General features: G+C 30.9%; 1 non-coding gene across 1 annotated transcript in view; it reads right to left on the bottom strand.

The window, feature by feature from the left end:
- LOC107869517 overlaps positions 1 to 11940 on the bottom strand; it is a 40497-nt gene extending 28557 nt beyond the window's left edge. The window contains exons 1-7 of the transcript XR_007054832.1: positions 11454 to 11940; positions 8948 to 10990; positions 8145 to 8467; positions 7538 to 7627; positions 1566 to 1637; positions 1415 to 1479; positions 1213 to 1308 (exon numbers count right to left, since the gene is read on the bottom strand). This is a non-coding gene — a transcript (alcohol dehydrogenase-like 1). The remainder of the gene's footprint in view (positions 1 to 1212; positions 1309 to 1414; positions 1480 to 1565; positions 1638 to 7537; positions 7628 to 8144; positions 8468 to 8947; positions 10991 to 11453) is intronic.
- Between the last annotated feature and the right edge of the window lie 408 nt (positions 11941 to 12348).

Raw genomic sequence — 12348 nt, 5'->3', positions numbered from 1 at the left:
TCTTCATATATATATATATATATATATATATATATATATGAAGACCTTTAGAAAAGTGATTTGAACTTTTTGTCCTTCATTAAAACACTCCGTAATAGACAAAATCGTCTTTTTACTATTTTTTAATAATTTCTAAAACTAAAAAATTCATTAAAATTTAGTTATTAAACCTTTCTTTATTTGAATTATGTACCTAAAATTTGGGTTTTTTTTTTTAATTAGTGTTTGTATGGAAAAAGTGAATCGTTTAATAAACAACATAAGTCTTTCCAAAAAAAAAAAATGTATACATTTTGAAGAATGATTTTATTTATATTTTAACTTCCTAGATATGTTATTAAATCCTTAAAGTCAAGTTTTATTGTTATTTTATTTTCCTTGACGTACCTATCCACTTTGGTTAAAGTTTTGTTCACACTTAATTTTATTTATAATTTTCAATCATAATATATTTTGCATTTTCATATCAATTTGAATTTCACTTATATATAAAAAGGAATTATTATTCTATTTAATTAATATTTTGAATCAAAATTAATGAGAATATACCACTATTTATATTTTTTATACTAAAGCACCCAACTATTTTCTTGACTTACTAGATGATTTTTTAAATCTTATATCGTATTTTATATATTTTTTAATATAATTATACCTAATTTGCGTAAAATTTATTGAGTGTCGGAGCACCAAAAATTTGGCTATATGTCCTCCCCTGGTGTAATCTCATAAAGTTGGTCTAAGATGGCTAAAGTGTTTGCAGGCCATATCCCTACCTCAGAAATAGATAAACTACTTGTGATAGATCCTCAATTGATAAATTACAATTACGAATATTTTATTTATATTTGTATAACATTGATCTGAAATAAATATGATTAGTGGGGTTTATATAGCATAGTACAATAATAGTTATCATTCCAGCATTGAGATGAATCCCTTCGAGGCTTTATATGGTAGGCGTTGTCTCTCTCCAGTTGATTGGTTTGAGGTTTCAGAGATCAGACCTCGAAGTACACATTATAAGAATGTTTAGAAATGGATTCAGAATTTTAAAATTATGATCCTAAATTCTACACCTTTTTGAGTTACAGAATTTCTAAGTTAATAATATGTAAAATGAGGAGAGATTTTAAGACAACTACATAAAGCTTAACTTGAATTAAAATTACTGAATTCGATGGAATTCGTAAAAGGATTGAGAAGTAAAACCTTGCGAGAACTATTAAAAGCCTCTTGCATTCAGGAGGCCAGTCCAATACACTCAAAGCAGTAGTCAGCTCCACCATCACTCATTTCTTTTATTGTCTGTCAACATTACACTTAATTAATAATTTAATTAGGCAAATTAATTGGTAATTTTTCTTTTGTCTTGCACAAATTAAAGAATGAAAAACAAGAAAATTGAACAAACCTGGCTAATTGATTTCTCGCGACAGGTTGTAGGGTTAATAAAATCTGTTAGTCCAAACTTCTTCCCTGGTAATCATACATTTGACATCCATTTTTCTATAACAATTGATATCCATTTTTGATTGAGAGATGATTAAGAAAGTAATACCTACCAATTTCAGATTTTTCTGGATTTAAATCGACACCTATTATTTTTGAAGCTCCACGTAAGCTCCTTGTGCGACCTGTTAAGCCGTTATTACAAGAATAATTATAATTTACTTCAAAATAAAAGAAGATATATGAAATGTGACTCCCTTCATTCTTTTTTACTTATTTTTTTTTAGAGTCAAACAATATAAATTTTGATCAATATTTTAAGATATATTTTTTAATCAAATTGAAAAAGATAATTATAATTTATTACTTTTCATGTAGTTTTTAAATATCTAAATTTTAATTTTAAAAAATTAAATTAATTGAATCTAATTTAACTTTGAAATTTAATTAAATTCACAAACAACGAATAGAATCTATATCTATATCTATAATCTGTAATCTATAATCTATATCTACAATCTATATCTATATCTATATCTATAATTTATAATATATTAAAAGTGTGAAGACTTTTAAAAAAGTTATTTAAGCTTTTTGCCCTTCATTAAAACACCTTGCAATAGACAAAATCGTCTTTTAATTTTTTTTTTTAATTATTATATTATTAAATTAAGGATTCCTAAAATATATGGGAAGAATCCTGATAAAATAAATATATAGAAAGAAATTAGGAAGCCTAAACTGCATAAAGTATATGAATCCTAAAATATATATGAGTCCTAAAATAAATGAAAAGAAATTAACAATCCTAAAATATATGTAAAGAATCACATTTTATTTAATTAAATATATAGGCTTGGCATATGCATTCCAAACCCATGGATCCAAATTCTTTTTTTACCTTTTTCACCATTTTTTTGCTAATATGAGCTTTTCTTTCTAGGCTTTTTAAGCTTCTGTTTGTTTTAGAAAAAAAAAACTACCTTCAAAATAAGTTCACATTCTTTTGTTATTGATTTAAATTAGGCTTAATAAAATTGAAGATTCTTTGACTTTTAAGATGAGTTTTTTTTTTTATATATAATTTTAAATTATTTGTATTTGCCTTCGTAAATAAATCATTATTAATTGATTTTTAATATATTTGTTCAGATGAAGAAAGATTTATGTGAAACGTGCAAACGAGAATTCATGCCGATTATGAGTGAATTTAAGGTATATTTTTCTGTTCTAAATTTTATTTTTTATTCGTGTTAGCTCTATTTCTTATTAAGGTGCAATTCAAGTTAATACTCTTTTGTCAGAATCATACTTACATTTAAAAAAACTATTGAGAGAAAAATAAAGTGAAAATTGTGGTTTGTCATGATAACAAATAAATCATAGGGTCAGATAAGTATTAAACAAAGTTTCATAAGTTAGCAACTCAAATTTATAATCGATTTCAATCTTCCATCAGGTTCTTGCAGATGAAAGCTAGGAATAATTTGCCTCGCTCAATTTATGTTTTAGTGTCATTATCAAAACTTTAAAACATATTTTTTCTTTCAAAGTATAATATTAAATAATAGATATTTCAACGTATCTTTTTTATTTTTTTATTTTTTTCATATATTTATTTTATAATTTATAATTATTAGTCTTGCATGAGAAATGCATGACAAGGAATATGACTTTACCTGCCTTGAAGTGGGTGGTATAGAAAGAGAGAAATAGAAAACCTTTTGAAGGTAAACTTTTTTCTATCAAGAAATTAATCTTACATGACTTTAAATTAGTCTAATTCATAATAGTGAAGTTTTTTAAGGGGGACGTACACTTGACTAGTAATTAAAAAGGAAGGAAGGGAATCTAATAGGCAGAATGACCTTCTGGACTCGTGTACTATATCGGTTTTGTAAGTTGGACACTTCTACTTACATGTTTGTCATCTGAACCCCCGAATACACTAAAAAATAATATTTTAGACACTTTTTCGGTGAGTGTAACACACTCTCGCCACGTCAGCTGTCATGTCAGCTTTCACGTCATTTTTAAATATAAAAAATATTAAATATTAAAATAAATAAATAATTTTTTTTAAAACAATCCCCCCCCCCTTTCCTCTTTTCCCTCTCTCTTCCCCTTTTCTTTCTCTTTCCCCGATTCTTATTCTCCCCCTCTCTCTCTTTCTTCTGCTTCTTCTTCTACTCTCTCTCTTCTCCTTCTTCTTCTACTCTCTCTCTCTCTTCTCCTTCCTCTTTTCCTTATAAACTCCAATTAATATATTCTACTTCCAATGAATAAAAAAAAGCAATTAAAATTGTTAGATTTTATATAAAAAAAATCATATGAATTCAAGATCCATTGATTGTGTTTAGTTATTTGGTGTGAAATTTTAAAGTTTTTTGTTAGCAGGTGATTTCATGGTAAAATTGAAATGCAATTGATTATTTTTTTTGAATTAATTCCATAGTGTTTGATTTGAATTAATTCCATGATATCTTGATCAAATCTTACCCCAAAATTGAAATTTAACACAAAAATTGGCCAAAGCTGCTAATGAACTTAGAGGAGAAAATTTTTTGTAATGAAATTTTATAATGAGGCTTTGTAAAGCTGGGGTTCTTGATGAGATTTTGCAATGTTGTGGGGTGGGGGAGTGACGGAATGCTGGTGTGGTGGTGGTTGTGTTACTTGGGGGAAGGTGAAAGATGGGGTGGGGGAATGAGGAAAGGGTGGAAGATGAGAAGAGGGTGGGGGACGGGAAGGGTGCTGGATGGGGGACGGGATTGGTGGTGAACTGGTGGATGGGGTGAGGGATGGTGGTGATTGGTGGATGGGGTAGGGGATGTGGTGACTGGTGGATAGGGTGGGGGACGGTGGGGGAGGGCGTGGGGTGATGGATGGGGTTGGGGGTGGGGGAGGGCCTTTTTGTTTTCTAAAAAAAATATATTTTTTAATTTTTAAAAATATTTTTAAATTTAAAAAGCTGAAAAAATATTGAATTTTTAAAAAATATTATTTTTTAAAATTTTTAAAAATATTTTTAAATTTAAAAAGCTGAAAAAAGTTGGGTGGGGTGGAGGGGCTAGGACAGGGCTAGGACTTGGCTGGGATGGGGTGGGGGAGTGGCTAGACTGGGAAGGGAGTGGGGTTTATTTTTTATTTTAAAATTTTTTATTTTTAAATTTTTTAAAATATTTTTAAATTAAAAAATTAAAAAAAAAATTAATCCTTTTTTTATTTTTAAAATTATTTTAATATAATTTGGCAAAAAATTAACCCCCACTCGCACCCCAGGCGATTGTAATCACTCTCCTCGTCCTAGTCAGCATTTTAATGCCACATAAGTAAAGTCAATGGTCAAAGGGTTTAAAATATAGATTTTTAGTGGGTTTAGGGGTCCAGATGACAAACATGCAAGTAGAAGTGTCCAACTTACAAAACCAACATAGTATAGGGGTCCAGAAGGTCATTTTGCCAATATAATAAGGTGAACGTGCAGCTTTCATGTGGTACATGTTTTATTTGGGTGCCTAATATTCGCTTTATACTGTGGATTGAGTGAACATATAAAACATTATATTCCTTATTTGGAAAATACGTGTAATGCATTAGGGGTAGTTTGGTTGGAAATAAAATTAATTTGGGATTATTAATTTTGAAATTAGTTCACTCTCAAAGAGGAATAAGAAAAAACTATAATTTTGGGATAATTAATTTCGAAATGAGTTATCTCATGTATTTTGTCCTAACCAAACATGAAATAAACTCCTTTTTAAAATTAATTATTCTTATCTCATCTACCAATCAATTCCTAAAGTATTTTAGGAAGGAGAGAGGGGGCCAATAGGGGAATGGAAAGATGATTAGGACAATAATGGGGAAAACATGAGTATTCTATAATCTATAAATCTGTATCTATATAATATATTAAAAATATGAAGACCCTTAGAAAAGTGATTTAATCTTTTTGTCCTTCATTAAATACCCTCCTCACGACAAAATTGTCTTTTCATTTTTTTAAAAAAATTTATTATTTAATTATTTTTATTATATTAACTAGACTCTTAAAATATATGGGACTCCTAAAATATATAGAAGGAGAATCAATTAATATTTTCATTTGTAGTGACCAATTAGAAAAATACTCCTAATAGAAAAATATGCCTAAAATAGGACCCTATTAAAGAAATACTTTTATAAATATTGAGATGCACGTTAAACTAGAGAAGAAATCGGTTTAATTATTGGAAAAATATGTTTGATACTCATCTAATTTGATTCGGTTGCATGTCTAGATTGGTGGATGCTTAATTTTCTAACCCTCAACTTCTTCACTGTTTTTGTCAACATAATAGAATTCAACGTGTGTGTATATATATATCTTCTTTATTTTCATTCAAGTCATTCTTTAGGGTCAAATTTTTCACTCAGACAAGAATTATTTTCATCAAAACTGAAGTTTTATAATCACTATTGTATTAATTTGTTGGCTTTGAGGGATTTTTTTAGGTAAATATCGGGTTTAATTGTACTGTTTTTATATCTCTGTTTTGAGAAATTTTCTTGTGTAAAGGCAAGTTTAGTTGTATTATTTTGATATCTCTATTAGCGTATTATTTTGTTATAGTTTACAGGTGATAAATGAGTGTCAGACGACTTTGAGAAGATTTTTGTGTAAAGATTAGATTTAATAATATTGTTTTAATGTCTCTATCATCATATTGTTTTGTTGCAATTTATAGGTGGTAGATGAATGTCGATCGACTTTGATAATTTTTTTTGGTAAAGGTTAGTAGGGGTGTGCAAAAAGCGCACCGACCAATAAATCAAACCGATAAAAAAATTATTGGTTTATTCTTATTGAGTTATTAGGTTAACGGTTTTTTAATGGTTTTATAAAAAAAATTTATTGGATTATTGGTTTGGTGTTATTTTTTTTATTGGGTTATTGGGTAAATCGATAACCCAATAAGAATATTTCAAATTACACTTTACCCCTACTTTTATATATATATATAACCTACTCTATATTTCTCTTTCATTTCTACAAACCTATTCAATTTCCCAAAAACCTATTCAAGCTTGAAGATTCTTGTAAAATAAAACACATGATGTCGGATTTTTGCTGCAACTATGATTTCATTTCTTTTCTTGTTAGTTGCTACTTTTTTTATTTTATGCATATTTTCTTATTGGTTAAATCAAAACTGAACCGTTAAGAACTAAAAACTGATAAACCAAAAACCGATAAAAAATATCTTATTGGTTTGGTTATTGGTATAGTATATTTAAAAACCAATAACCGATAAACAAAATCGATAATACATAAGACCGAACCGAACCGACTGATGCACACCCCTAAAGGTTAGGTTTAATTAATTAAATAAATTCTCCAAAAGACGTTGAATTTAATTATTGTATTCATCTTTATTATTTAAACAAATATCCTATTTAGTGTAATGTTTAAACTCAATAAAGTAAGGTACACACGCGAGACGCGTACACCTAAACTAGTCATTTATGAAAAGGATAGTAACGTGAAAAACATGACTAATCATTTTGTAAAAGAAATCATCTAAACATATTGATATGTGATGATTGTTAATTATTTTAAATTAATAGCAAAATTGAAAATGCTGAAGGGTGCATTTTATACTACCAGTACACAAAATTCAAATTTTCCTTATAATATTATACTTAAAACTGTTAAACAAACCATTGCACCAAATTTATCGTATTTGTCCTTATGTTGTCCGTAGCTATAACATGATTCTTTTTATCATTAATTGCTAATTTATTATTAAATAAAATTAGCAATAAATCGTATTGTTTAGCCATAAAAATTGCCCGTCCGAATTTTTTTTGGTTAGTGGTACAAAGTGTATGCAGAAAAAGCATAGTTATTTGGGGAATTTTGTTCTAACAAATAAAATTGAGTTTGCACAAGGCTTGCTCAGTGTGGTTTACATTTTTTGTGTAGTTTGCAAGTTATTATACGGTAGGGCTTTACTCAATGCGCACAAAGTGTTCACCCGAAGGGCAAAGACTGTAACAGAGATTGTAGGAGCAATGGGTTATCTTGGTGTTAAAAAAACACGAGTTACCGCTAGGCCCACGGCTCCAAGACCAAATATTGCCACAGTTGAACCTTCTTCAACTTCTGCAACTTTCCATGCAGCTCCCAATCCTGCTAACAAAATGGTGTTATCATGATATTGATGAGGATATATACTTTGAGCTAAACCTTTTTACAGGAAAGAAAAAAGGAAAAAAAAAGATAAATATACTTCATACTTCATAATTTTTGCTCCAAGACCCCAATTTGAGCACAGAGTCATTCGGAAACAGCCTCCTTACTTCATTGATGTAGTGGTATGAACTTCGTATACGTTACCCTCCTCAGACCCACTTTGTGGGAATACATTATATTGGATATGTTGTTGCAAGGCACCACTTTTGTATATGTTAAGATACACAAGCAGCGATTGACCTTTTCGATCAGATAATTATTGGATAGAATGAAAAAGGATAGTCCAGTGCACTAAGTTTATGCTATACGCGTTATATATCCTGCATTATGCAACAGGCTATTTCTACAACTTGATCACATGATAATAACTTCACCGATTACGCCAAAGCTTTCCTTCCGGATACTTACTGAACAGAACGAAAGGAAAAAAAAAAAAGAACACATCGAAACAAACCTGTAGAAACTCCACGAGAAAGTAAATAAGCCTCATCAACGGGAAAATCAGGACTCATCTACACAACTTGTGTGACATCCACAACTGTGTATACTCAGAAAAGCTGGATACTGGCAATGTATGGTGCAATTTTTCTCCATTTTTATCCTTGGCTGCTTCCATCACTTGGCATCCCACAGTAAAAGTCCTCTGGAAATTTTGAACAAATATTCCCCTTTGGGTACTTGCAATCTCTACATTCTCCACAATTCCTTTGAAATACTGGTATCACTATGTCCCCTTCTTTCACTTCCTCCACATTTTCCTCTACACTCTCCACCACACTAAACCAAAACTACAAGAAATTTAACTCATATGCATGAACAATTGAATAACAATATATAGGATACGGAACTAAAATCGAACAAGTTAACCCGAAGAAAATCAGGAGAAGAATATTTCTCACTTGAGACTTCTATTTATCAACCTGAATCCCTAACATAGCCACATAATTTGATATTAGACTTATTTGCTATACTGGTCCATGCCCATTCATAATAATGTAGTTACTTATTTCGACGAAGATTTTATCTACAAAATGAAGTCCATCGAGATACTCAAATTGCTCTCACAAACGCCAAAAGATGTGAGATCATCTTTCTTTCCAACCTTCATATGGTACGCCTTAATTCCTTAAAACCTTAATTGGAAGATTTATGAAGAGCAGCAGTTAGATATATATATAGGAAAAAATGAACTAAAAAAAGAAGTGTAAAAGGCTAAAAGCAAAAGCAATTCTTAAGAGAGAAAATTAAGCTAGTTACCCAGCTGCTTCATGACCAAGAATTCTGGGGAAAGCGGAAGCTGGTCCCTGGATATTTTCAACTCCTAACTTCATATAGTCGACCCAATATTTTCCAACTTCAACCAAATATTTCAGTATCAGTAAACCTTTACATTTGCAAACACTAGTTTCGGCAACTGCATATCTGTAAATACTGAACTCCAGTACGAGAATTTTAAGTTTGAACATTGAAATACTGGTTTGACTGTGTATTTCAAGTAAAATACTAGTTTCTACTTGCAAATCTTCAATATTAACAAGCAATTTTATCAAAATAAATTCATATCTAATCACAACTTTATCTCAGAGAAATCTATCTTGAAGTGCTGAACAATTCAGCTGCTCCACATAGCTAAGATACAAACAGTCGCCTGATTTGTGGATATTTTGCTTTCGTGAATATCTGATAGGTGTAGGTGAAAGATGTTGTGAATTAGTTTAGTAATTCAGCCTTGTACCTCACTAAATGTTTGTTGTGGCACCAAATTAATACATTTAATCCAAAATGTTTATGGAAATTCTTGTCCTTCTAAAAGATTTTAGTAGATCAGAAGGATTCCAATTTCCTGCATCTTCATTTACTACTTTAAGTGGCATGCAGTATTCAGGGTAGGCACAATTTTAGCTGCAGTAGAATTTAATCAATACAAAGTGCACTGTGTCAATTGATTTTCTTGAAAAATTTTAGCCAGTACAACATGTTGTTCTTGTGCATTCTTCTCTTCATTGTTTCTTACAAAATTAGAGCACGAAACAAGTAGACACTAACCAGAAACATTGCAGTTCCAGTGATCTTCTTATCAAGAAATGAAACTGGAGGAATAATCTAACTTGAGATGGTACTTCAAAAAATAATCATCCTAATTTGACCATTTTATAAGTACTCTCTAAGTCTTCAGCTGCAGCACCACTTGGAACCGGAAGACTAGTTGTTTTTTGTCATAAGGACCAATGGTTTCACAATATGGCCTTTCAGATTTTTGTCTAAGATTTTCAGGATAAGCCCGATTCACACTTTCATTGGAATTCTGATTACAACTTGTTGATTTAATATCAAGAAATGGCTCTATGTGGTCCCTAACGATAGCATTTTCAAAAAGATCAGGTTTCACTTAAACTTCTCCATTTGTCATGTTTTTTTCTTTCTTTTCAGGGCACCGTTTTGTTCATGGGCTTATGCTAAATGATTTTACTAGCTGTTCAGTGCATATTGAGTAGTGACCAAAAATCCTTCTCTTTTTGGCTCTTCAAATGATCTCCTTTTCACTTTGACAAAATGATCATATCTGTTGGAGTTAACTTTTTAAACATGCTTAGGAAAGAACATGTAATTAAACTAAAGAGACTTAAATAAAGGTAGAGGTGACAGCAGAAATGAGCAGAGAGTCTACTTGAGTCTAGAAAAATTCTTTGCTTAATTTATGCACTTTTTGCACCATGTGCTCTAGTGTTTCACAATTTAGAGTCTGATGCAGGAGTAACATTTATGTAAAACCATTTAACTTGACTTTGTAGCGAACAAATTATACTAATAAAGAGGACAATTTGACCTTGAAATTTTCAATAGAACAATCAGATTCAAAATATACTTTGACCCAAAATGATAGTTTTAAAGTAATAGACAGTTCCACAGCATTAATGCTTCTGAATTCCGTTCCATTCCGCCCTAGGAGCACAAACGTCATATTAGTCTCGATATAGTAGTAAGCACCTGAGAGAGTATATATAAACAGGCAGAGGAGGCAGCATTTTTGAAAGCCCTCCACAAGAATCCGGACAGATAGTGATGATCAAAGTGGCTTATGAATCTGAGATGCATCACATTTGAGCAAAAAACTAGGGCACCAATTACAAAAACCAAGAATGTCCAAGCTTTTGTTGCCATGAAATTTTTGAATAAGCAAGCAAAGCAAATACAAACAATAGAACCAAGTATAAAGATTCCATCTTTGTCCTGCTGATAGATTGACTGAACGAAAAGTGTCAGGTTTCCTAACACCACTGAACTCTGGGAAATAGTTGCCTGCATTAGAAAAGATGAGGTCCCTTATGATTGCAACGAAAAACACGATCAGATTTCAAACTAACATGACCTAATTCAAAAATTTCACACAATTGAGCACATTAGCATATTTTTTTCACAGTAGCAAGATCACTATAACAGACGCCGTTGAGTTCACATCTGTAGAACTTAACAGTTACACTTACACCTACTTGTTCAACACTATACTTAGATTCTACCCTTCTAAAAGGAACATCTGCTCTAACAAATTTCATCGCTACCAAAACTACCCGAAATGTTTCAAAAAAAAGGGGAAAAAAAGTAGGCATACCCGAAATAATTAATTTATCAAATACCCGAAATCCGTTAGAATATGCAGCCTTTAATTTACTGCCACCACGTTTCTTTATACAGTAGGTAAAAAAAAAACACTAGCTAGATATATGCAGGCTTTAATTTCATACGAGTAAAATTTCCATGTTACCTTAAGGTTCTTAGGTTTGGAACTGATAACTCTGTTGTTCTTGGAACGTTGTCGAGTACGGAGTCTCTGGAGAAATCGAGGGAGTTTTGATTTGAAAATTTTAGGTTTCTTGCGATTTGGAGAGGTATGTGTTTGAGATTTCAGATGGATGAAGAATCTGCAGTACTTGAGACTGAGAGAAAATGGGAAATACTTGCAATTGGGTAAGAAGTTGGAGGCTACCAATTTGAAATTCAAGTTCTTAGCCTTGGCCCGGACATTCAGCTTCCATGAATGGTATTGTTGCTGCTCTTGCTGTTGCGCGGCTTCCATCTCTCAGCCTCGCACGGAGTGGAAGAAGGGAGATTCTCGAACACCGAAAAGGATCCAATGAATTCGAAAGAATTGAAGGATGAGCGGTATGAGGTGAAGATTGCACCCCAGGAACTTGGTTTACTAGCCGTTATAACGCTTTTAAATCCATTCCTTTGAGTACTTGTACTTTAATTATTTTATTGGAAAAGGGTAAAGGGAAAAAGTAAATTACTTGCAATTCAACTACAATGTCTTCGGTTAATAGGTTTGATTTAAAAATGTCCTATTGCTATTTAATTGGATCATTTTCTTAATAAATATTTTTTTAAACGCATTCTTTTTCTAATAAAATATTAAGAATCACTTTCTTGTTTCTTTCCTTTGGAAATCACTTTATCTAATATATATATATATATATATATATATATATATATATATAAACGCTTAGATAAAAGATATTTCAATAAAATAATATTTATGTTTTTAGGTGATCTATGTGCAGATATTTTAGAGGTTTTTAAATAAATATGTTTTAAATCCTACTCAGTACTCCCTCTTTCCTATTGTTTCTTCGTCTTTTTAGTTCTTTTTAGCCTATTTC

Source organism: Capsicum annuum, chromosome 4 (assembly GCF_002878395.1).
Source record: "Capsicum annuum cultivar UCD-10X-F1 chromosome 4, UCD10Xv1.1, whole genome shotgun sequence".
In the NCBI taxonomy this organism is placed as follows: Eukaryota; Viridiplantae; Streptophyta; class Magnoliopsida; order Solanales; family Solanaceae; genus Capsicum; species Capsicum annuum.
Note: the sequence above shows the minus strand (reverse complement) of the source record. Positions and strands in the feature narration are given on the sequence as shown.